Below are 24,543 nucleotides of genomic sequence, written 5' to 3'. Positions count from 1 at the left end.
GGGTGACCAGGACTGGGAACTCAACATCCAGGGGTATTCAGCATTCAGGAAGGATAGACAAAAAGGAAAAGGAGGCGGGGTGGCATTGCTGGTTAAAGAGGAAATTAACGCAATAGTAAGAAAGGACATTAGCTTGGATGATGTGGAATCTAAATGGGTGGAGCTACGGAATACCAAGGGGCAGAAAATGCTAGTGGGAGTTTTGTACAGACCACCAGACAGTAGTAGTGAGGTTGGGGACAGCATCAAACAAGAAATTAGGCATGCATGCAATCAAGGTACAGCAGTTATTATGGGTGACTTTAATCTACATATAGATTGGGCTAACCAAACTGGTAGCAATACGATGGAGGAGGATTTCCTGGAGTGTATTAGGGATGGTTTTCTGGACAAATCTGTTGAGGTACCAAGTAGAGGGCTGGCCATCCTAGACTGGGTGATGTGTAATGAGAAAGGACTAATTTGCAATCTTGTGCGAGGCCCCTTGGGGAAGAGTGACCATAATATGGTAGAATTCCTTATTAAGATGGAGAGTGACACAGTTAATTCAGAGACTAGGGTCCTGAACTTAAGGAAAGGTAACTTTGATGGTATGAGACATGAATTGGCTAGAATAGACTGGCAAATGATACTTAAAGGGTTGACTGTGGATAGACAATGGCAAACATTTAAAGATCACATGGATGAACTTCAACAATTGTACATTGCTGTCTGGAGTAAAAATAAAACTGGGAAGGTGGCTCAACTGTGGTTAATAAGGGAAATTAAGGATAGTGTTAAATCCAAGGAAGAGGCATATAAATTGGCCAGAAAAAGCAGCAAACCTGTGGACTGGGAGAAATTTAGAATTCAGCAGAGGAGGACAAAGGGCTTAATTAGGAGGGGGGAAATAGAGTATGAGAGGAAGCTTGCTGGGAACACAAAAACTGACTGCAAAAGCTTCTATAAACATGTGAAGAGAAAAAGATTAGTGAAGACAAATGTAGGTCCCTTGCAGTCAGATTCAGGTGAATTTATAATGGGGAACAAAGAAATGGCAGACCAATTGAACAAATACTTTGGTTCTGTCTTCACGAAGGAAGACACAAATAACCTTCCGGAAGTACGAGGGGACCAAGGATCTAGTGAGAAGGAGGAACTGAAGGATATCCTTATTGGGCGGGAAATTGTGTTAGGGAAATTGATGGGATTGAAGGCCGATAAATCCCCGGGGCCTGATGGTCTGCATTCCAGACTACTTAAGGAAGTGGCCCTAGAAATAGTGGATGCATTGGTGATCATTTTCCAATAGTCTATCGAGACTGGATCAGTTCCTATGGACTGAAGGGTAGCTAATGCAACGCCACTTTTTAAAGGAGGGAGAGAAGACGGTTAGGCTGACGTGAGTAGAGGGAAAAATGTTGGAATCGATTTATTAAGGATGAAATAACAGTGCATTTGGAAAGCAGTGACAGGATCGGTCCAAGTCAACAAGGATTTATGAAAGGAAAATCATGCTTGACAAATCTTCTGGAATTTTTTGAGGATATAACTAGTAGAGTGGACAAGGGAGAACCCATGGATGTGGTGTATTTGGACTTTCAAAAGGCTTTTGACAAGATCCCACACGAGATTGGTGTGCAAAATTAAAGCACATGATATTGAGGGTAATGTACTGACGTGGATAGAGAACTGGTTGGCAGACAGGAAGCAGAGAGTCGAGATAAATGGGTCCTTTTCAGAATGGCAGGCAGTAATTACTGGGGTGCCACAGGGCTCAGTGCTGTGACCCCAGCTATTTTCAATATACATTAATGATTTAGATGAAGGAATTGAGTGTAATATCTATAGTTTGCAGATGACACTAAACTGGGTGGCGGTGTGAGCTGTGAGAAGGACGCTAAGAGGCTGCAGGCTGACTTGGACAGGTTAGGTGAGTGGGCTAATACATGGCAGATGCAGTATAATGTGGATAAGTGTGAGGTTATCCACTTTGGGGGCAAAAGCACGAAGGCAGAATATTATCTGAATCGCGGCAGATTAGGAAAAGGGGAGGTGCAACGAGACCTGGGTGTCATGGTACATCAGTCGTTGAAAGTTGGCATGCAGGTACAGCAGGCGGTGAAAAGGGCAAATGGTATGTTGGCCTTCATAGCTAGGGGATTTGAGTATATGAGCAGGGAGGCCTTACTGCAGTTGTACAGGGCCTTGGTGAGGCCTCACCTGGAATATTGTTCAGTTTTGGTCTTCTAATCTGAGGAAGGACATTCTTGCTATTGAGAGAGTGCAGCGAAGGTTCACCAGACTGATTCCTGGGATGGCTGTCCTGACATATGAGGAGAGACTGGATTGACTGGGCCTTTATTTACTGGAGTTTAGAAGGATGAGAGGGTATCTCATAGAAACATATAAAATTCCTGATGGGACTGGACAGGTTAGATGCAGGAAGAATGTTCCTGATGTTGGGGAAGTCCAGAACCAGGGGGTACAGTCTAAGGATAAGGGGTAAGCCATTTAGGACTGATGAGGAGAAACTTCTTCACCTCAGAGTTGTTAACCTATGGAATTCCCTACCGCAGAGAGTTGTTGATGCCAGTTCGTTGGATATATTCAAGAGGGAGTTGGATGTGGCCCTTACGGCTAAAGGGATCAAGGGGTATGGAAAGAAAGCAGGAAAGGGGTACTGAGGTGAAAGATCAGCCATGATCTTATTGAATGGTGGTGCAGGCTCGAAGGGCCGAATGGCCTACTCCTGCACCTATTTGCTATGTTTCAAGAAGGACCCGATATTCCAGTCCTGAACTCCAATTGAAGGGTGGAAGATGCCTGTGCATGGATTTATTTAACGTGTGGTGACCGTTGCACATCAGCCACCACATGGGCTTGATGGAGATAGGCCTTTATCCAGTGGCAAGGGTTAACCAGGACGATTGGAGACCTGCTCTGCTGCACGGACCTAGTGCACACACCGCAGTGTGGGCTGGCTGGTGCTGCCTTTGGCTCTTTATAGTATAGAGGCTAAAGTGTGCCCAGTACTCCGTGCTGCCTGAACAGGGTTCTTATACAAGTTTAACATATCTTCACTACTTTCGAATTATCCCGAGAAATAAATCCCAGTGCTTTATCTTTTTTAGTTGCTTTTCTGGCCTGCAATGCTGCTTTTAATGATTTGTTCACCTGTATTTCTAGATCCCTTTGCTCTTTTCTATTGTGTTCCTAACACAGATGAGACTGCACACAGGGAGCTTAAAGTAAAAGTGACCTCAGTCTTTATTGAAACACTCCAGAGTGAGGAACGGGCCTTGGGGGCCGGCTTATATACAGTGCTCCCAAGGGATGCTGGGATCCCTTGGGTCTTCAGGGGATGCGCTCATTGGTAGCGGAACATGGGGAGTGCATGCTTTACAGATACACAACCTCACTTCCCCCTCCTACGACCCCCCCCCCCCCCCACCCCTGCCAAGTCAGAGTGAAAACTATTTACAAGTTGAGGTGGTCAGGAGCCTTTCTTTTCCTGGTGGTCCGCCTCGGTACAAATGTCTGTTCTGGTGTGTTGGCTGTGCCCTCGCTGGGCTAGCGTGTTGTTGGCCCTGCAGGGCTGCTGGGCGTGATTGGTTCGATTTCCTGGTCTGGGGTGGTGTCGTTGATCCTTTGGGTGTGTGTTGTGGGCTCGAAAAAGGTGGTGTCTGCTGTGGGTTGTTGAGGGCAGTCTGTGAACCGCAGCCTCATTTGGTCCAGGTGCTTTCTGCAAATTTGTCCATTGTCTAGTTTGACTACAAACAGCCTATTCCCTCCTTTAGCTATCACTATGCCCGCGATCCACTTGGGACCATGTCCATAGTTTAGCACATACACAGGGTCATTCAGATCAATTTCCAGTGACACAGTGGCGCGACCATCGTTTACATTTTGTTGCTGCCGCCTGCTCTCTACCTGATCATGCTGGTTGGGGTGAACCAGCGAGAGTCTGGTTTTAAGTGTCCTTTTCATGAGTAGCTCAGCCAGGGGCACCCCTGTGAGCAAGTGGGGTCTCGCGTGGTAGCTGAGCAGTACTCGGGACAGGCGGGTTTGGAGTGAGCCTTCTGTGACTCGTTTAAGGCTCTGTTTGATGGTTTGTACTGCCCGCTCTGCCTGCCCATTGGAGGCTGGTTTAAACGGGGCCGAGGTGACATGTTTGATCCCATTGCGGGTCATGAATTCTTTAAATTCGGCACTGGTGAAACATGGCCCGTTGTCACTGACCAGTATGTCAGGCAGGCCGTGGGTGGCAAACATGGCCCTCAGGCTTTCAATGGTGGCGGTGGTGGTGCTTCCCAACATTATTTCACATTCAATCCATTTTGAAAAAGCATCCACCACCACCAGGAACATTTTACCGAGAAACCGGCCTGCATAGGTGACATGGATCCTCGACCAAGGTCTGGAGGGCCAGGACCACAAACATAGTGGTGCCTCTGGGTGCGTTGCTCAACTGAGCGTGCACGCTGCATTGCCGTACACAGCACTCGAAGTCAGAGTCGATACCGGGCCACCACACATGGGATCTGACGATCACTTTCATCATTACTATACCTGGGTGTGTGCTGTGGAGATCTGAGATGAATGTCTTCCTGCCCTTTTTGGGTAGCACTACGCGGTTACCCCACAACAGGCAGTCTGCCTGAATGGACAGCTCGTCCTTTCGCTGCTGGAACGGCTTGATTAGCTCTTGCATTTCGACGGGGATGCTGGCCCAGCTCCCATGCAGTACACAGTTTTTTTTACTAGAGACAGCAGAGGATCTTGGCTGGTCCAAGTCCTAATCTGGCGGGCCGTGACAGGTGATTTTATCATTTTCAAATGCTTCCATGACCATCAACAAGTCTGCGGGCTGTGCCACCATCAACAAGTTTGCAGGCTGCGCCATTTCCACACCCATGTGGGCAATGGTAGCCGACTGAGAGCATCTGCACAGTTCTCGGTGTCTGTGGCGATGGTATAGTTATATGCTGATACCGTGAGTGCCCACCTTTTTATGCGGGCTGAGGCATTAGTATTTATCCCCTTGTTTTCAGCGAACAGGGATATGAGGGGCTTGTGATTGGTTTCCAGCTCAAATTTGAGGCCAAACAGGGACTTATGCATTTTCTTTACCGCGAACACACACGCTAATGTCTCTTTCTCAATCATGCTGTAGGCCCTCTCCGCCTGAGACAAGCTCCTGGAGGCATAGGCGACAGGTTGCAACTTCCCCGCAACGTTAGCTTGTTGTAATACACACCCGACTCCGTACAACGACGCATCACCTGCTAGCACAAGTCTTTTACACGGGTTATACAATACAAGCAGCTTGTTGGAGCATAAAATGTTTCTGGCTTTCTCAAAAGCAGTTACTTGTTTTTTTTCCCCATACCCAGTTCTCACCTTTACGCAATAACACATGTAGGGGCTCTAAAAGGGTGCTTAACCCCGGCAGGAAGTTATCAAAATAGTTGGAGTCCCAGGAACGACCGCAGTGCCGTGACATTCTGTGGTCTGGGCACGTTCCTGATAGCCTCTGTCTTGGCGTCTGTGGGCCGAATGCCATCCGCCGCGATCTTTCTCCCCAAAAACTCCACTTCTGTTGCCATGAAGATGCATTTCGATCTCTTCAGCCGCAGCCCTACGTGATCCAGTCGTTGGAGGACCTCCTCCAGGTTTTGTAGGTGCTCGACTGTGTCCTGACCCGTGACCAATATGTCGTCCTGAAAAACCACCGTGCATGGTACCGACTTGAGTAGGCTCTCCATGTTTCTCTGGAAAATCGCTGCAGCCGACCAAATTCCAAACGGGCATCTGTTGTAGATGAACAGTCCCTTGTGTGTGTTGATGCAGGTGAGGTCCTTCGAAGACTCCTCCAGCTCCTGCGTCATGTAGGCTGAAGTCAGGTCGAACTTGGTGAACGCCTTGCCTCCTGCCAGCATCGCAAATAGGTCGTCTGCCTTAGGTAACGGGTATTGGTCCTGTAGCGAGTAACGATTAATAGTTACTTTATAATCGCCGCAAATCCTGACCGTGCCATCACTTTTGAATACTGGAATGATCAGGCTGGCCCACTCGCTGAATTCCACTGGGGAGATGATGCCCTCGCGTTGCAGCCTGTCCAGCTCAATTTCCACTCTCACTCATCATGTGAGGTACCACTCGCGCCTTGTGGTGAATGGGTCGTGCCTCTGGGACCAAGTGGATCTGCACCTTCACCCTGGAAAAGTTTCCAATGCCTGGCTCAAAAAGGAAGGAAATTTGTTGAGAACCTGGGTACATGAGGCCTCATCGACATGTGATGGCGCTCAGATGTCATCCCAGTTCCAGCGGATTTTGCCCAGCCAGCTCCTTCCAAGCAGTGTGGGGCCATCGCCCGGCACAATCAAGAGTGGCAGTTCGTGCACAGTGCCCTCGTAGGTGACCTTGACCATGGCGCTGCCCAGGACAGTGATGAGCTCTTTGGTGTATGTTCTCAGTTTCGTGTGGATGGGGTACAGGGCTGGTCTGAGTGCCTTGTTGCACCACAGTCTCAAACATCTTTTTACTCATGATGGATTGGCTAGCGCCAGTGTCCAATTCCATGGCTGCGGGTAAGTCATTCAATTTTAGTTAGCATTATAGGTGGACATTTCATGAAAATGTGTGTACCCTGCGTACATCAGCATCTGCCTTCTCTGAGGTTCAAAATTGCTTTGATCGACCATGGACCGATCTTCCTCTGCCACGTGGTGGTTAGCAGGTTTTGCAGAGCTTGCAGCTCATCTGCAAGCTCATTGGAGGTGCCCCATTGTTCCACAGCTCTTGCAAACATGCCCTTGGAAGTGGCATGAATAGGCTGAATGGAAGCCTCCACATCGCCAACAAGGTGTGAATTGCCTTGCATTCATGCTGTGTTGCGGACTCTGTCATCTGGGTCACCTGAGGCCTGCTGGCAGTTGCAGACTCGTGGGTTCTGCCCTGTACATTCCTGCTCAGAGTTCCAGTTAATTTATGAACATTGCTAGCACTTGTGTGCTGAGAGATTTGTTTGGTGTTATAACTGGTGGACATAAATGCCTGTGCTATTGCAATGGCCTTACTGAGGGTCGGTGTCTCTGCAGTCAAAAGTTTTCGTAGGATGGTCTCGTGGCCAATGTCCAGTACAAAAAAGTCTGAGCATTTGCTCCAGGTAGCCATCAAACTCACATTGTCCTGCAAGTCGCCTTAGCTCGGCGACGTAGCTCTCCACTTCCTGACCTTCAGATCGCTGGTACGTGTAGAACCGATACCTCGCCATTAGCACGTTCTCCCTCCGGTTAAGATGCTCCCGAACCAGTGTACACAGCTCCTCATATGACTTATCTGTGGGTTTCACCAGAGCCAGAAGATTCTTCATGAGGCTGTAGGTCGGTGCCCCGCAGACCGTGAAGAGGACCACTCTCCTTTTTGCAGCGCTTCCTTCTCCGTCCAGCTCGTTGGCTACAAAATACTGGTTTAGCTGTTCGACATACACTTCCCAGTCCTCGCCCTCCGAGAAATTCTCCAGGATGCCCACAGTTTGCTACATCTTTGCATTGAATTCGTATACTCGTCGTCAGTTATTGTGTTCCTAACACAGATGAGACTGCACACAGGGAGGTTAAAGTAGCAGTGACCTCAGTCTTTTTATTAAGACACTCCAGAGTGAGGAACAGGCCTTAGTGGCCGGCTTATATACAGTGCTCCCAAGGGATGCTGGGATCCCTTGGGATTTCAGGGGATGTGCTCCCTGGTGGTGGAACATGGGAGTGCATGCTTTGCAGATACACAACATTTACCATTCAGTTTATTTTTATATTAAGATTTTCCTACCAAAGTGCTTAGGGATGGAACTCCAGAGCCAGAGGCCGAGACAGCTGAAGGTACTGCCACCAATGGTGGAGCGATGAAAATCGGGGATGCACAAGAGGCTAGAATTGGAGGAGTGCAGAAATCTCTTCGGGTTGCAGGACTGGAGGAGGTTACAGAGATAGGGAGGGGCGAAGTCACGGAGATTTGAATGCAAGGACGAGAATTTTAAAATTGTGGCGTTGCTTCATGTTCCCGGGTTGTGGTTTAACTTGCGAGCTGCAAGTCACGTGGCAGAGCAGCAGTTGGCAAACAAGGGCTGGATCCATTTTTTTTTTCTCCAGTTACACCTTTTGTTTCCACATTGGTTATAACCACTAGTTGTCAGTTTCCCCACTTGTTGACTACCTTGTCTAAGGGTGTGACCAGTGGTTGCTCAACACCTGATCCAGTAAGTTAGCAACAGGGGTACCTCCAACACTTCTGGATTAGTCAGTGGCTTTGCATAAATAAACATCATTAATAATGTCTTCAGGTTTATTTTTAGCAAGAGAATTGCAGTCTTTGAGATTTATGCACAACTCCATTTCTAAAAGAATGAAATGCTTCAGCAAATGAGAAAAGGAGATGATGATGAAGACTGAGTAAACTGCATAGAAAATAAATGCATGTTGTGGGAAAGTAACAATTAATTAAGATGCAAGATCTTTCCAAATAGATTAGGTTTCACTATACTTACAGACTCTGCAGCCCCTCCTACCCCATTATAGTCAGATCCCATTGTCACCACCTTCTGGTGCTCGTGTTGTAAGAAAGCTTGGTGAGAGCCAAGCTCCACAAGTTTGAAAAAAAGTTGGAGAGGATGCAGTAAATCAGGAAGCGATGATTGGGTGATGCCCAAGCTTGGATTTCAAATAACTGAAGACTATCGAGGAAGGCAAGACTGACTAAGCTGAGGAGTTTCCCAGTCTCAAGGTTCTGGGAACGTCAGAGTCAGAGTAGAAGACAATTGTGAGGAGTCCTGGTGTCAACACAGTGAGGATCTAAGCAGGAGGAAGCACATAGCCTGTGGGGATTCGGATAGTAGAGGCAGAGACAATCCTTCTTGGGCAGTCCCTCGGAATCGAGGATGACTTGCTTCCACACTAATGAGCTCTCCGGTGACCGATCAGTCCAATGCGAGACCGTCTGTTACAGGTGGTTGAAGGGACGGCTGGGTGGGGTACTTGGATTGTCATGCGCTCCTTCCACTGTTTGCATTTGGCTTCCGCGTGCTCCCGGCAAAGAAACTGTTCGGCACCTTATCTGATGCAACTCCTCCACTTTTAAGACAAAGGTTCTCTACCAACCTCCACCACCTTCCCCCACCCGATTATCAAGATCCATGACTAGGCCTTGGACAACGTGGACCATTTTCCATACCTCGGAGCCTACTGTCAACAAGGGCAGATGTGGATGATGAAGTCCAACACCGCCTTGAGTGTGTCTGTGCCAGCGCAACCTTCAGTCGCCTGAGGAAGAGTGTTTGAAGACCAGGACCTCAAACCTGGCACCTAGCTCATGGTCTACAGAGCAGTAGTGATACCCGCCCTCCTATATGCTTCAGAGACATAGACTATGTTCAGCAGGCACCTCAAAGCACTGGAGAAGTACCACCAACACTGCCTCTGCGGGATAGACGCACCAACATAAGTGTTCTTGCTCGAGGCAGAGACGGTGCTCAATGCAGCAGTGTCCGAGTTTCTTTTACTGTGTCTTTCAGGGTCTGTTTTGTGTCTTTCATAGGGTTCGTTTCGATGTTATTAACTACTCTGATACAAAATAAATCAGCAGGAAACTCTTTCCTATTTCAGCTGGAAAGAGACAGTAAAACTGGACCTACCCCAGAAAGAGAATTTGCATTTATATAGCACCGTTCACAATCTCCGGATGTCCCAAAGCACTTTACAACCAATGAAGAGCTTTTTGAAGTGTAGTCACTGTTGTAAATGTAGGGAAACACAGCAGCTAATTTTCACACAGCAACGTATTTCAAACAGCAATTACATATATAAACAAATCTGTTTGTGATGGTTGTGGAATAACTATTGGACAAGGTACTGGGAGAACTCCCCTGATCATCTTTGAATAATAATACGGAATCTTTTATATCCACCTGAGAGCAGCAGGGCTTCAGCTATTCCAGTAGACAGCACCACCAAGAGTGGAGCGTAAGCCCAGATATGTGCTGCAGTAGGGCTTGAACCCACAACCTTCTGATTCGGAGGTGAGAGAGTGCTACCACTGAGCTAAGGCAAGTGGCGTCTGTTTGAGGGGATGGAAGAGAGGGCACCCTGTAGCTTTCCATTGTGGCCTGATGAAAAGGATTCTGTTTGAGGCTTGTCTACCCTTGGCGTTCCAGCATGCAATTGTGGTCACCACCCACAAGCAGGAATCATAGAATGGTTACAGCACGGAAGGATGCCATTCGGCCCATCAAGCCTGTGCTGGCTCTCCAAGAGCAGCTCAGCTAGCCCCACTCCCCTGCCCTTTCTCTGTAGCCCTGCAAATTTTTCCTTCAGTTATTTATCCAATCCCCTTTTTGAAAGTCACGATTGAATCTGCCTCCACCACCCTTTCAGGCAGTGCATTCCAGATCACAACCCCTCACTGTAAATAAAAATAAAAAATAAAAAACAGTTTTTCCTCATGCCGCCTTTGTTTTTTTTTGCCAATCATCTTCAATCGGTGTCCTCTGGTTCTCCACCCTTCTTCCAATGGGAACAGTGTCTCTCCTCTGTCTAGACCCCTCATGATTTTGAACATCTCTATCAAATCTTCTCCGCTCTAAGGAGAACAACCCCAGCTTCTCCAGTCTATCCACGTAAAGTCCCTCATTCCTGGAATCATTCTCGTAAATCTTTTCTGCACCTTCTCTAAGGCCTTCACATCCTTCCTAAAGCGTGATGCCCAGAATTAGACACAATACTCCAGTTGAGGCCGAACCAGTGTTTTATACAGGTTCATCATAATTTCCACACTTTTGTACTCTCTACCTGTATTCATGAAGCCCAGGATCCCGTAAGCTTTTTAACCATTTTCTCTACCTGCCCTGCCATGTTCAATGATTTATACGCACATACCCCTAGGTCTCTCTGTTCATGTACCCCCTTTAGGATTGTACCTTTTTAGTTTATATTTCCTCACATTTTGGTAGAAAGAATGAATCACCACACTTTTCTGAGTTAAATTTCATCTGCCACGTGTCCGCCCATTCCACCAGTCTATCTATGTCCTCTTCTGGCAGCACTTTTAAAATGAGGTTGTACCGAGTCCAGGTTAAATCTGAATTCAGGAAAGAACTTGCATCTTTCATATCTTGGGAAGTCTCGCAATGCTTCACCGCTCACTGAAGTAGTTTTGGGCATAGTTTTGCACCGAGCTGGCGCTGATGGATTGCTGAGTAGTCCTGGAGCTATACGGCTAAGTTCAAAGTGAATCGGAAAAAGTTTCAATGCAGCACAGACCTAACCTGGTCGTCACTTTGAAGCAGCCTGTAGTGGTGAAACTGAAGTCATGTCTCTCCCCACCAACAACATGGTGGAATCCAGCTCCAGTGTAGAAATAATGAGCAGTATGAGCATGTAAACATTTAATGTACTTCACTTCTCGCTCTGCTATTTTAAAATAAACTTATCAACACGTCTGTTAAAATAGTCGAGGGGAATGTAATATGAGCACATTAAACATTTGTGTGACACACTCATTCCCTTTGCAAGTAGCTTCAATCCTGCTTGGGCTGGGTGTGCCAAAGCTTAGACACTGACTATCCACTCCTGGGAATCCAGCCGCGGCTGACTGGATGAAAGTCTCCCCACCTGCTTGTTCTGAGGGTCCTACCTACGGGTGTTAAGTTTCAACCAAGTTCCTCGTGAGTACAAGACCTTGACACAAATTTCCAACTTCATTCAGATGCCACAAGTCAGCCTGAAGTTGGGGCTGAGGCACATTATTGGGGGCCATGCAGAGGAAAGCTTACTCTGTATCTAACCCATGCTATACCTGGCCTGAGAGTGATATTGGGACAGTCCAGAGGAAGCCTTATTGGAATTAGTTGGTACTAAAACTCTGAACAGTTTTATTCTCCTAGCACTAGGGTTGGCTCTCCCCTGTGAGTTAGGTAGATGGAGCAGCTGGTGTAAAGTGGAAGGAACCCTGGGGTTTCAAGGCTGTTGTCTGTTTTGGGATCTATTCATAACATAAAGGGGCTTTGTGTTATCACCAGCTGGTTAGATTCATCATTTTCTTTTTGCCAAACGGAAGGTCTTAATGGAGGTTGGTTGTGGTGGGAACACAATGAGAGAATGTAACACAGAATTCATCTCCATTAGCTAAATGTAATTGGGCCAAAAATACCAAAAAGGACAAAGTGATTCAGCAACAACAACTTGCATTTATATAGCGCCTTTAATGTAGTAAAATGTCCCAAGGCGCTTCACATCAGAGTTATTAAACAAAATTTGACACCAAGCCATATGAGATATTAGGTGAGGTGAAAGATACAGGTTTTAAGGAGCATCTTAAAGGAGGAACGGTTTAGGAAGGAATTTCCAGAGCTTAGGCCTAGGCAGCTGAAGGCACACCTGCCAATGGTGGAGCGATTTTAAAAATGGGAATGTGTGAGACCAGAATTGGAGCAGTGCAGAGCTCTGCAGGTTGTAGGCTGAAGGTTCGAGAGATGGGGAGGGGCAAAGTCATGGAGGGATTTGAAAACAAGGATAAGAATTTTTAAATCCTAGCATTGCCAGGCCAAGAGCCAATGTAGGTCAGTGAGCACAGTGGTGTTCGGTGAACGGGACTTGGTGTGAGTTAGGATACAGGCGGCAGAGTTCAATCTCAAGTGCTGCAAAATGATTTCTGTGTCGGTAAAGTGTGAAATGGTGTGCTATTTTCAGATTAGTATACATCGGTTGGTTCTGATTCTGTCGTTTGAGGAATCTGTGTTCAGCGAGGCTGCAATCTGCAGGTTTTTGATACTGAAGCTTCACTGCCTCATGACTTACCTTTCTTTTGCTTCTACTCTTTCAGCCTTGGAGACATCCTGTTCTCGGCCCTCCCTGTAGGCTTCTGAATTTTAAAAACCGAAATCTTGACTACTCCATTGGGTTATTGGTTTGGAGGCTCAGGAGTGTCATGGTGACAGGTGCTGGATTAATGTAGAGGCTTATTGTCCTGTTTACACCCCCTCCCAAAAACAGTAATGCCCTCACACTCTGATTCATTAACACCTCAAGCCAGTTCATTGATGTATTTAATTAGCAGTTTAAATTAGACCAAGCAAATATTATCATCATTACGATGGACCTGTGGCAGCAAGAGCTTGGTGACCAGACTGTGTTTTAAATAGCTGCACTCTGTTAAACTGATGGGCGACAGTCACCATGGGAACACAAAGTAAATCCATGCTAAAACTGCTTTATTAGAGGCAAACATACCACCCATCCTGACAGACGTCCAATCCTATCCGTCATCCATCCTTTCTCCTCTTCCCCCTCCTCTGCCCCCAACGAGCCACATTTACCCACGTTGCTTTTACTAGTTAACGAAGGGGAGCTTGGAAGTCCCGTGAGGGCACCTGGAGAAGGGGTGGGAGGGGAAGTGAAGGCTTAGTTCTCTTTGCCCTTAATACTTGCATTTAATACTTTTGATTTGAAGGAGGCATGTTCTGTCCACTTGTTCTGCTTGCATTTAACAATGGAATCTTGATTTGGAGGGAAAATGTCCCACGTTCAGTTTGTTTTCTCTTCCCTTGCTCCCAACAGTTTCCAGTCTTTGTACTTTTCCTGTCGACCACAGTAAAGGGCAGCGTTTGTTTTGCCTGAATAGAGTGGTGCAGGATGTTGGTGGGGTCCACGGGCTCTGGCTGGAAGAGGCTGAGTGGTTAAGGAGCTGTCTAATTAGTGAGTTTTACAGAACTGGGCACCAATGAGATCTCCTCACTACTTTGTCCTTGGCTCCATGCCTTTACACACAGGCTGGCGCTGTGTTCATTTGGCTCTGGGTTATTTGGGGGCTTGTTTTGTAGAAGTTTTATTATAAGGGTTATTGAATTACATCCCTTTGTGTACTGGGGTATTTTGACACGAAGCTTCACATGAGCAGAAGGTGGTGATAAATGAGATGCTCTGCCTAGGAAACTGTAACTAGTGTGGTTCCGCAGGGAACTGTTCTGGGACCCATGCTAGTTACAATAACCGTGAGCAATAAAGAACAGCAGGTCTGCAGTAATAAATCTTGGTAAAAAGCTTTGTAGGAAGGTAATGAGTAGAAAGCAGATTGACTCTCCACACCTCAGAGACTTGGACCAATTATGTAGATTGGCTGAGATGTGACAGACAGATTTTAGTGTGAATAAATGTAAAATAATGCACGTGGGAACAGGTAAACGTATTTAACCTGCAAGGGCACTATTTTAAGATAGACCAGTGGGAAAAGTCTAACCTCAAGTATGGAAGAACTCCACAAGACTGAGCACTGAGAGCTAAAACTGATGTGATCTAGTCTCGAATACAACTCCAGAGTGCCTTAGCAGCATGGCAGACAACCTTTTACACTCCCTTGCGCGAGGTGTGTAGGTGACCCTTGGGCCTCCAACAGTTGCACCCTCTGGTAGCAAGTCTTATACAGTTACAACGTTTAAACACTTAACACTCTGGGATTCAACAAGTACTTCCCTTGCAGAAGCAACACCAGTAAAATTGCAGGGAGGATAACCTACCCAGACTGGCCTTTCAACTAAGAAAAGTAACCAAAATAACACATTTATCAAACCAGCAAATTAAACCAAAAGTCCATGCAATGGCCCCGATTATAATTGGGACACAAGTGCGACATGCGAGGCCTAAGCGAGCCACAAGATCCTCTGCCTGTTTCCCTTTCCTCCTTCTCTTCGCCTTCCCTCCCTGTAAATTGTCCTGCTACCCCCATGTAAATTTGCTCCTTCACAACAACACCCACAAGTGCCAGGGTATCCAGCACCATCCCAGCTTGGGACTGACGGCAAGATCTTGCTTCACGCAGGTAAACGTCAGCAATTCGTTGCTTTACCGGCTCAGCGGGTCTATGCCGTAACCGAGCCGCACAAGAACTTGCATTTAGGTAGCGTCTTTAACATAGCAAAACGTCTCCAGGTGCCTCACGGGTGCGTTATCGGTCAAAATTTGACAGCGTCACAGATATTAAGACAGGTGGTCAAAAGCTTGGTCAAAGAGGTAGATTTTAAGGAGTGACTTAGAGGCGGAGAGGTTTAGGGAGGGAATTCCAGAGCTTGGGGGCCAAGGTAGCTGAAGACATGGCTGCCAGTGGTGGAGTGATAAATCGGGTAAGCCTCTGCTTCACTCCTGTGTTGAGTCATCTGGTCTCTGAGGAGCATGGGGTTCCTATTGGCTTCAGCACCTTATTTTTGAGAGGAGAAAACAAGGTCAGGATTGCCTCTAATAAGTGATCCTCCGAGAATGTTTGTGTGCAAACTGGATTAGACTAGACTGGGGCCCCCGTGACTAAATTCCCAGCTGGCATTGTCTAGGCACGCATGAAGAATGACCACCTGGGTGGTGTACCAGCACCTGGCAAACTTTAACCCAATAAGAGGGCGGCATGGGGAGAGGGGGGTTAGAAATAGGTCGCCGGGGTGTCAGTTGGTGCTGATTTCCGTTTGGTAGAAGGACCTGTGTCGAGTTTGAGTGTTGATATGTTGGGACACAGTTAACAATGTCTGTCATTTTAGTCTAAGATCAATTAGTTCCTGCAGTACGCTCGGCTGAGCCCAGTTACTTGATTATGTGAATTTGAAAAGCTGTCAGGAATGGTACCATGACAACTGCAATGTTATGATATCCGCTTGTTGTGTCAACCCTGCTGGTTAAAGACTTTCCTTGCTGGGGTAGAAACAGGGCTTGGCCCCAGCTCGGGGAGGTCGGAAATCAGCCCCGCACTACACCCAAGGCTGGTGGGTTTTTTTTTAATTGCAGCAAAAGAAAATTCTGCCAAGAGTTAAAGCGTTGGGTGATCTGCTCCCTCGAACAATAACCTTGCCTTCAATATTCCACCCTCTTCATTAGCGCAGATTCATGACCTGGTCGCAGCTTGTGAAATAAACAAAAGTAATAGATATGACAAATGTCCTTTTATTCAGCTCAGCTCGATTGTCCATTACAGAGCTGCTGTTTGGGCAAAGGCTCCCTCAGCTCTGACCCACTGAGGAGAGCGCGAGAAAGACCACTCGATGCCCAAAGAGCTGTACCGCAGTGAGGAGGAGAGGGGACAGTATTGGGACAAAAATGTTAACGCTTGCTTTTATCAACTTGGTGAGACCAAAGTTCCCTGTAAAACTGGGCTCTTCTATCTGCCCAATATCACAGGGAGCTGATCCACCTCACTCTGGGTTTGAAGGAAACTTCTTGCAAGCAGGGATTTGCTGGTGATATTAGGTGGTTTTATGACGCAATTACACAGCAGAGATTAAAATATTTTGGGTTTGGGGTTCCTTTTACCTTTCTGCTGTGGGCTGGGTGATTACGTCTGCTGTAGGCTTGGAATGCAGACAGTCCTGAGCCAATTTCATTTGTATTTTTTCTTAATTAAATTCTGTTCATCAATTTAAGATCCAGCTATATCGGTATAAGAACATAAGAATTAGGAACAGGAGTAGACCATCTAGCCCCTTGAGCCTGCTCCGCCATTCAAAAAGATCATGGCTGATCTGGCTGTGGACTCAGCTCCACTTACCCGCCCGCTCCCCATAATCCTTAATTCCCTTATTAGTTAAAAATCTATCTGATACGTCCTTACTACACAGTATAAATGCACATGAGGCCCATGCTTGAGAGAAGGTCAGTCTGTGACATGTCCTTTATTCCTTAGCACTCAAGTGATGAAGGTGGGTGGAGCTTCCACTTTTATACCTGAAGGTCCAGGTTAGGAGTGTCTCCCACCTAGTGGTCAGTGTTCTCACGGTGTACAACTTAGGTCAGTTTATACATGGGTTACAATGCTGGTTGAATACATGACACCACCTCCCCCCAAAAAGTCTTATTGGGATCACAGGTTGAGTCTCTCTGGTGGTTTATGTTCCCTTGTAGAGCACCTGAGTTGGGGCTCCGGTTGTTGGGCGCTGGCCTGAGTGTCTGCTGTTTGTGGTGCCTCAGGCCTGTCCGGACTGCCCACAGTGACTGGGCTCTCCTCCCTTTGGTTCCGGTGTTTGGTCACCTATGGTGGAGTGAACTCTCTATCGTGTTCTTCCTCTGCTTCTTCTATGGGGTTGCTGAACCTCCTTTTTGTTTGATCCACATGTTTGCGGCAGATTTGTCCATTGGTAAGTTTAACTACCAGAATCCTATTTCCCTCTTTGGCAATCACAGTGCCTGCGAGCCATTTGGGCCCTGCAGCATAGTTGAGGACAAAAACAGGATCATTTACATCAATACATCACGCCCTCGCATTCCTGTCATGGTAGTGATATTGTGACTGGCGCCTGCTCTCGACAATTTCTTTCATGGTGGGGTGTATAAGGGATAATCGGGTTTTGAGCGTCCTTTTCATTAGTAGCTCTGCGGGTGGAACCCCTGTGAGCGAAGTGTGGTCGGGATCTATAGGCCAACAGGAGGCGTGATAAGCGGCTTTGTAGGGAACCCCCTTGGAATCTGAGCATCCCCTGTTTGATTATCTGCACTGCTCGTTCTGCCTGGCCGTTTGAGGCCGGCTTGAACGGTGCCGTTCTAACATGGTTAATTCCATTGCCTGCCATGAAGTCCTGGAATTCAGTCTTGTGAAGCACGGGCCATTGTCGCTGACCAAGATGTCCGGTAGACCGTGGGCGGCGAACATTGCCCGTAGACTTTCTACCGTGGCAGAGGATGTGCTTGAATTTAAAATGTCACACTCGATCCATTTGGAGTAGGCGTCTACTACAACCAAAAACATTTTCCCCATGAAAGGACCAGCGTAGTCCACATGGATGCGTGACCAAGGCTTGGCGGGCCATGGCCAGGGGCTAAGGAGGGCTTCCCTGGGCACATGGCCCAGCTGGGAACACATGTTGCACCTGCGAACACACAGTTCCAGATCTGCGTCTATCCCTGGCCACCAAACGTGTGACCTGGCAATTGCCTTCATCGTGACAATGCCCGGGTGCCCATTGTGGAGTTCTCTGATGAACACCTCTTTGCCCATCTGGAGCATGACTACGCGGTTTCCCCACAGTAGGCAATCGGCCTGAATCGAGAGTTCATCCTTGCGCCTGTGAAATGGTTTAAATTTCTCGGGGCATGCCCTGTACGTGGCTGCCCAGTCCCCATTCAGGACATATTTCTTGACTCGAGACAATAGCAGGTCTCTATTTGTCCAGACTTTAATCTGACGGGCTGTCACGGGTGAGCCTTCGCTTCCGAAAGCTTCAACAGCCATGACCATCTCAGCACCATGCTCGGTAGCCCCCTCAGTGGTGGCTAGTGGGAGCCTGCTGAGTGCATCGGCGCAGTTTTCGGTGCCCAGTCTGTGCCGAATTGTGTAGTCATAGGCAGCTAACGTGAGTGCCCACCTCTGTATGCGGGCCGATGCGTTTGCATTTATGGCCTTGTCGGCCAAAAGGGACGTTAGGGGTTTGTGATCTGTCTCCAGCTCAAATTTCCTGCCAAACAGGTACTGGTGCATTTTCTTTACCGCATATACACATGCAAGCGCCTCCTTTTTCTACCATCCCGTAGCCCCTTTCTGCCTGGGACAGACTCCTGGAGGCATAAGCTACTGGCTGTAACTGACCCTTGGCATTGACATGCTGCAACACACACCCGACACCATAGGACGACGCATCGCACGTTAACACAAGTTTCTTACATGGGTCATATAGCGTTAACAGATTGTTGGAACATAACAAATTGCGTGCTCTATTAAAAACCCTTTCCTGGCTGTCCCCCCCCAGACCCATTCGCGACCTTTGCGTAGGAGCACGTGTAGCGGCTCTAGCAGCGTGCTCAATTTGGGAAGAAAGTTACCAAAATATTTCAGGAGCCCCAGGAACGAACGCAGCTCCGTCGTGTTACAGGGTCTGGGTGCTCTCTGGATCGCTTCCGTCTTGGATGCAGTAGGGCTGATCCCGTCTGCTGCTACCCTCATCCCCAGGAATTCTACCTCTGGAGCTAGGAAGATGCACTTCGCTTTTTTCAGTCGCAGACCTACCCGGTCCAGTCTGCGTAGCACCTCCTCCAGGTTGTGGAGGTGTTCTTCAGTATCGTAACCCGTAATGAGGATGTCGTCCTGAAAAACCACCGTCCCTGGAATCGACTTGAGGCTTTCCATATTTCGTTGGAAGATCGCGGTGGCCGAGCGAATCCCGAACGGACATCTGTTATACTGAAGCAACCCCTTGTGTGTCGTGATGGTGGTCAGCTTCTTCGACTCACTCGTCAGCTCCTGGATCATGTAAGCTGAGGTCGGGTCCAATTTTGAAAAAAGTTTGCCACCGGATAGCATCGCAAAGAGGTCCTCCGCTCTCGATAGCGGGTACTGGTCTTGGAGTGACACCCGATTGATGGTGGCCTTGTAATCGCCACATATCCTGACCGACCCATCCGCCTTGAGCACTGGCACAATTGGGCTCGCCCAGTCACTGAATTCGACTGGCGAGATGATGCCTTCCCTCAACAGGCGGTCCAACTCGCCTTCTATCTTTTCCCGCATCACGTACGGCACCGCTCTGGCCTTGTGGTGTACTGGTCTGGCGTCCGGGTTTATGTGAATCACTACCTTGGCCCCCATGAAAGTGCCAATGCCGGGTTGAAATAATGAGTCAAATTTGTCCAGGACCTGTGAGCATGATACTCGCTCCACAGAGGAAATTGCATTGACATCGCCCCATTTCCAGTTCATGACAGCAAGCCAACTCCTCCCCAGTAGTGCGGGACCATTCCCTGGGACAATCCAGAGTGGCAACCTGTTCTCCGAATCTTTGTGGGTCACGACTACCGTGGCGCTGCCTAGCACCGGAATGATCTGCTTTGTGTAAGTCCGTAGCTGTGCGTCAATCAGCGATAATTTTGGCCTCCTGGCCTTGGATGCCCACAACTTTTTGAACTGTTTGATACCCATCAGGGACTGGCTGGCACCCGTGTCTAACTCCATTGATACTGGGATGCCATTGAGGAGCACTTTCATCATTATCGGTGGCGTCCTGGTGTATGAACTGTATACGTGCTCCACATGAACTCGCTGAACTTCACCTTGCAGCGATTTCCCCCAGTGTCCATTTCTGCAGGTATTTTGCTCATCTCTGCAAACTCCGGCTGAATGTATGCCTCCACGCCTCCAGCATGAGTTGCGGTTTGAAACAAAAGTTCCCTTGCCAGTCGATCGTCCCTGACTGCCCCTGTTATTGTCCTTGAGTGCACCATTAACAGGTGTTGATGGCCCCATTACTGGCCGCATTGTCCCTTGCAATGGCGTGAATCGCTGTTCAGCTTGCCATTGTCTCTGTCGAACTCCCCCTCTGGGTTCGACTACATGTTGGGGCATGCCTGACTGCCCTTGTCTGCCTGGAGAACTGTGTGCTGCTTTAACAATGTTGAATCTCTGTCCCAACCATTCCTTAATACAGTACCTCTCGTCTGTTCTGCTAGTGGCCATGCTCGCGTGGTTTAAATCCCAGTTTCTTGTCGCCATTGATACGTCCTTACTACACAGTATAAATGCACACGAGGCCCATGCTTGAGAGAAGGTCAGTCTGTGACCTGTCCTTTATTCCTTAGCACTCAAGTGATGAAAGTGGGTGGAGCTTCCCCTTTTATACCTGAAGGTCCAGGTTAGGAGTGTCTCCCACCTAGTGGTCAGTGTTCTCACGGTGTACAACTTAGGTCAGTTTATACATGGGTTACAATGCTGGTTGAATATATGACAGTTACCTTCCATATTATATGGAAGCCAGCTGACCTGATAATGTTACCTGCCTTTTGTCTGCACACTTTTTTAAACTGAGACGTCACATTAGCTGCTTTCCAATCCGCTGGTACCTCCCCAGAGTCCAGAGAATTTTGGTAGATTATAACGAATGCATCTGCTATAACTTCCGCCATCTCTTTTAATATCCTGGGATGCATTTCATCAGGACCAGGGGACGTGTCTACCTTGAGTCCCATTAGCCTGTCCAGCACTACCCCCCCCTAATGATAGTGATTGTCTCAAGGTCCTCCCTTCCCACATTCCTGTGACCAGCAATTTTTGGCATGGTTTTTGTGTCTTCCACTGTGAAGACCGAAGCAAAATAATTGTTTAAGGTCTCAGCCATTTCCACATTTCCCATTATTAAATCCCCCTTCTCATCTTCTAAGGGCCCAACATTTATTTTAGTCACTCTTTTCCGTTTTATATATCTGTAAAAGCTTTTACTATCTGTTTTTATGTTTTGCGCAAGTTTACTTTCGTAATCTATCTTTCCTTCCTTTTATTGCTTTCTTAGTCATTCTTTGCTGTCGTTTAAAATTTTCCCAATCTTCTAGTTTCCCACTAACCTTGGCCACCTTATACGCATTGGTTTTTAATTTGATACTCTCCTTTATTTCCTTGGTTATCCACGGCTGGTTATCCCTTTTCTTACCACCCTTCTTTTTCACTGGAATATATTTTTGTTGAGCACTATGAAAAAGCTCTTTAAAAGTCCTCCACTGTTCCTCAATTGTGCCACCCTTTAGTCGGTGTTCCCAGTCTACTTTAGCTAACTAACTCTGCCCTCAACCCACTGTAGTCCCCTTTGTTTAAGCATAGTATGCTCGTTTGAGACACTACTTCCTCACCCTCAATCTGTATTACAAATTCAACCATACTGTGATCACTCATTCCGAGAGGATCTTTTACGAGGAGATCGTTTATTATTCCTGTCTCATTACACAGGACCAGATCTAAGATAGCTTGCTCCCTTGTAGGTTCTGTAACATACTGTTCTAAGAAACAATCCCGTATGCATTCTATGAATTCCTCCTCAAGGCTACCCCATGCGATTTGATTTGACCAATCGATATGTAGGTTAAAATCCCCCATGATTACTGCCATTCCTTTTTCACATGCCTCTATTATTCCCTTGATAATTTCACGGTGGGGTGGACAATAATTATTTGGGGGTCTTTCAACTATGCCCACCAGTGACTTTTTCCCCTTACTATCTCTAATCTCCACCCACAATGATTCAACATTTTGTTCATTAGAGCCAATATCATCTCTCTCAACTGCCCTGATATCATCCTTTATTAACAGAGCTCCTTTCCCTTCTTGTCTATCCTTCCGAATTGTTAGATACCCCTGTATGTTTAATTCCCAGTCTTGGCCACCCTGCAACCACGTTTCTGTAATGGCCACCAATCATACCCATTTGTAATGATTTGTGCCATCAACTCATTTACTTTATTTCGAATGCTGCGTGCGTTTAGGTAGAGTGTTTTAATACTAGTTTTTAAACCATGATTTTTAGTTTTGACCCCTCCTGCAACCCCTTTATATTCATACATATTGTCCCTTCCTATCACCTTGTGGTTTACACTTACCCCAGTGCTACTCTGCTCTGTTGCATCCTGCCTTTTGCATTCTTTCTTGGGGTCCTGCTCATCTGCGCTCTCACCCACTCTAACTAGCTCAGAGCCCTCTCCTGGGTTCCGAATACTCCTCGCATTGAGGCACCGAGCTTTCAGGCTTGCCTTTTTATTACACTTTGGCCCTTTAGAATTTTGCTGTACATTGGCCCTTTTTGTTTTTTGCCTTGGGTTTCTCTGCCCTCCACTTTTACTCATCTCCTTTCTGTCTTTTGCTTCTGTCTCCATTTTGTTTCCCTCTGTCTCCCTGCATTGGTTCCCATGCCACGGGCCATATTAGTTTAACTCCTCCCCAACAGCACAAGCAAACACTCCCCCTAGGACATTGGTTCCAGTCCTGGCCAGGTGCAGACCGTCCGGTTTGTACTGGTCCCACCTCTCCCAGAACCGGTTCCAATGCCCAGGAATTTGAATCCCTCCCTGCTGCACCACTGCTCAAGCTACGTATTCATCTGAGCTATTCTGCGATTCCTACTCTGACTAGCACGTGGCACTGGTAGCAATCCCGAGATTACTACTTTTGAGGTCCTACTTTTTAATTTAGCTCCTAGCTCCTTAAATTGGTCTTGTAGGACCTCCATCCCTTTTTTTAACCGATGTGGTTGGTACCAATGTGCATCACGACAACTGGCTGTTCTCCCTCCCTTTTCGGAATGTCCTGCACCCGCTCCGAGACATCCTTGACCCTTGTGCCAGGGAGGCAACATACCATCCTGGAGTCTCGGTTGCGGCCGCAGAAACGCCTATCTATTCCCCTTGCAATTGAATCCCATATCACTATCGCTCTCCCACTCTTTTTCCTGCCCTCCTGTGCAACAGAGCCAGCCACGGTGCCATGAACTTGGCTGCTGCTGCCCTCTCCTGATGAGTCATCCCCCTCAACAGTACTCAAAGCAGTGTATCTGTTTTGCAGGGGGATGACCGCAGGGGACCCCTGCACTACCTTCCTTGCACTGCTCTTCCTGCTGGTCTTCCATTCCCTATCTGGCTGTGAACCCTTTACCTGCGGTAAGACCAACTCACTACACATGCTACTCACATCATTCTCAGCATCGTGGATGCTCCAGAGTGAATCCACCCTCAGCTCCAAATCCGCAACGCGGTCCGTCAGGAGCTGGAGGTGGATATACTTCCCGCACACTTAGTCGTCGGGGCCACCGGAAGTGTCCCTGAGTTCCCACATGGTACAGGAGGAGCATATCACGTGACCGAGCTCTCCTGCCATGATTAACCCTTAGATATGCTTAATTTGGCGACAACAATGTTAACAGGTTACTTATTGATATAAAAAAGAAAAAGACACCAATGTTAACAGCTTACTTACTGATATAAAAAAGAAAAAGACACCAATATTAACGGCTTACTTACTGATATAAAAAAGAAAAAGAAAAGCCTGAAACCATTGGATTTTCCGGTGTGCAAGGGCACATTTAAAGGCCAACATTCATCTCTTGACTGACCGGCAACGCACTGAACCCACTCCTTCCAAAAAAAAAGAACTCTACAATTTTGTTTTTGGAAATCTACCCCAGCCTTTGCTTGCTCCCTCCTTGTTGCCCCACCCCCTCCCATCTTCTGCTTTCTGCTATTGCTGCAAAACCCGATGGCTCAGTATTCACCATCCAATGTGGAACAGAGCCAAATAAGGAAGGTCAAGCTTGGTCAAAGGGGTAGGTTTTAAGGAGTGTCTTAAAAGAGGAGAGAGAGAGACTGGTTTTGGGAGGGAATTCCAGAGCTTGGGGCCTAGGCAGCTGAAGGCACAGCCACTAATCGGGATGATGAAAAGCAGCATGCACAAGAGGCCAGAATTGGAGGAGTGCAGAGATCTGGGATGGTTCTAGGGCTAGAGGATGTCATCTATAACAAATGCCTCTAATCTTGCTATTGTAAGTGGGTTAATTGCTTGAATGAGACTGATCCATACAGGACACTTTCAGCTCCTCCCCCAAAACATTGAAGCTCAAAACAAAAATCTAGTTGATGGGCCTAAAGTCTGATCCTCTGGCTGGTTCGTGTAGCCAGACGCACTGCATTATGGGTTAGTAACACATTTTGGGGTTGGTTCCTGTGTCTGGTGCTGTAAATTCTAGTTTCAGGCCTGCAACATACAGAATTGGGGACCAAATCATTGTTTTTCCTCGTTTTG

General features: G+C 47.3%; 1 protein-coding gene across 3 annotated transcripts in view; it reads left to right on the top strand.

Annotated features, from left to right (window-relative positions):
• The window catches only part of LOC139229198 (ceramide synthase 2-like), a 99,876-nt gene that overhangs the window by 20,955 nt on the left and 54,378 nt on the right, over positions 1–24,543 (top strand). The gene's annotated exons all lie outside the window — the stretch shown is intronic.

The sequence above is a fragment of the Pristiophorus japonicus genome, chromosome 18, assembly GCF_044704955.1.
Source record: "Pristiophorus japonicus isolate sPriJap1 chromosome 18, sPriJap1.hap1, whole genome shotgun sequence".
In the NCBI taxonomy this organism is placed as follows: Eukaryota; Metazoa; Chordata; class Chondrichthyes; family Pristiophoridae; genus Pristiophorus; species Pristiophorus japonicus.
This window is presented reverse-complemented; position numbering and strand designations above follow the sequence as displayed.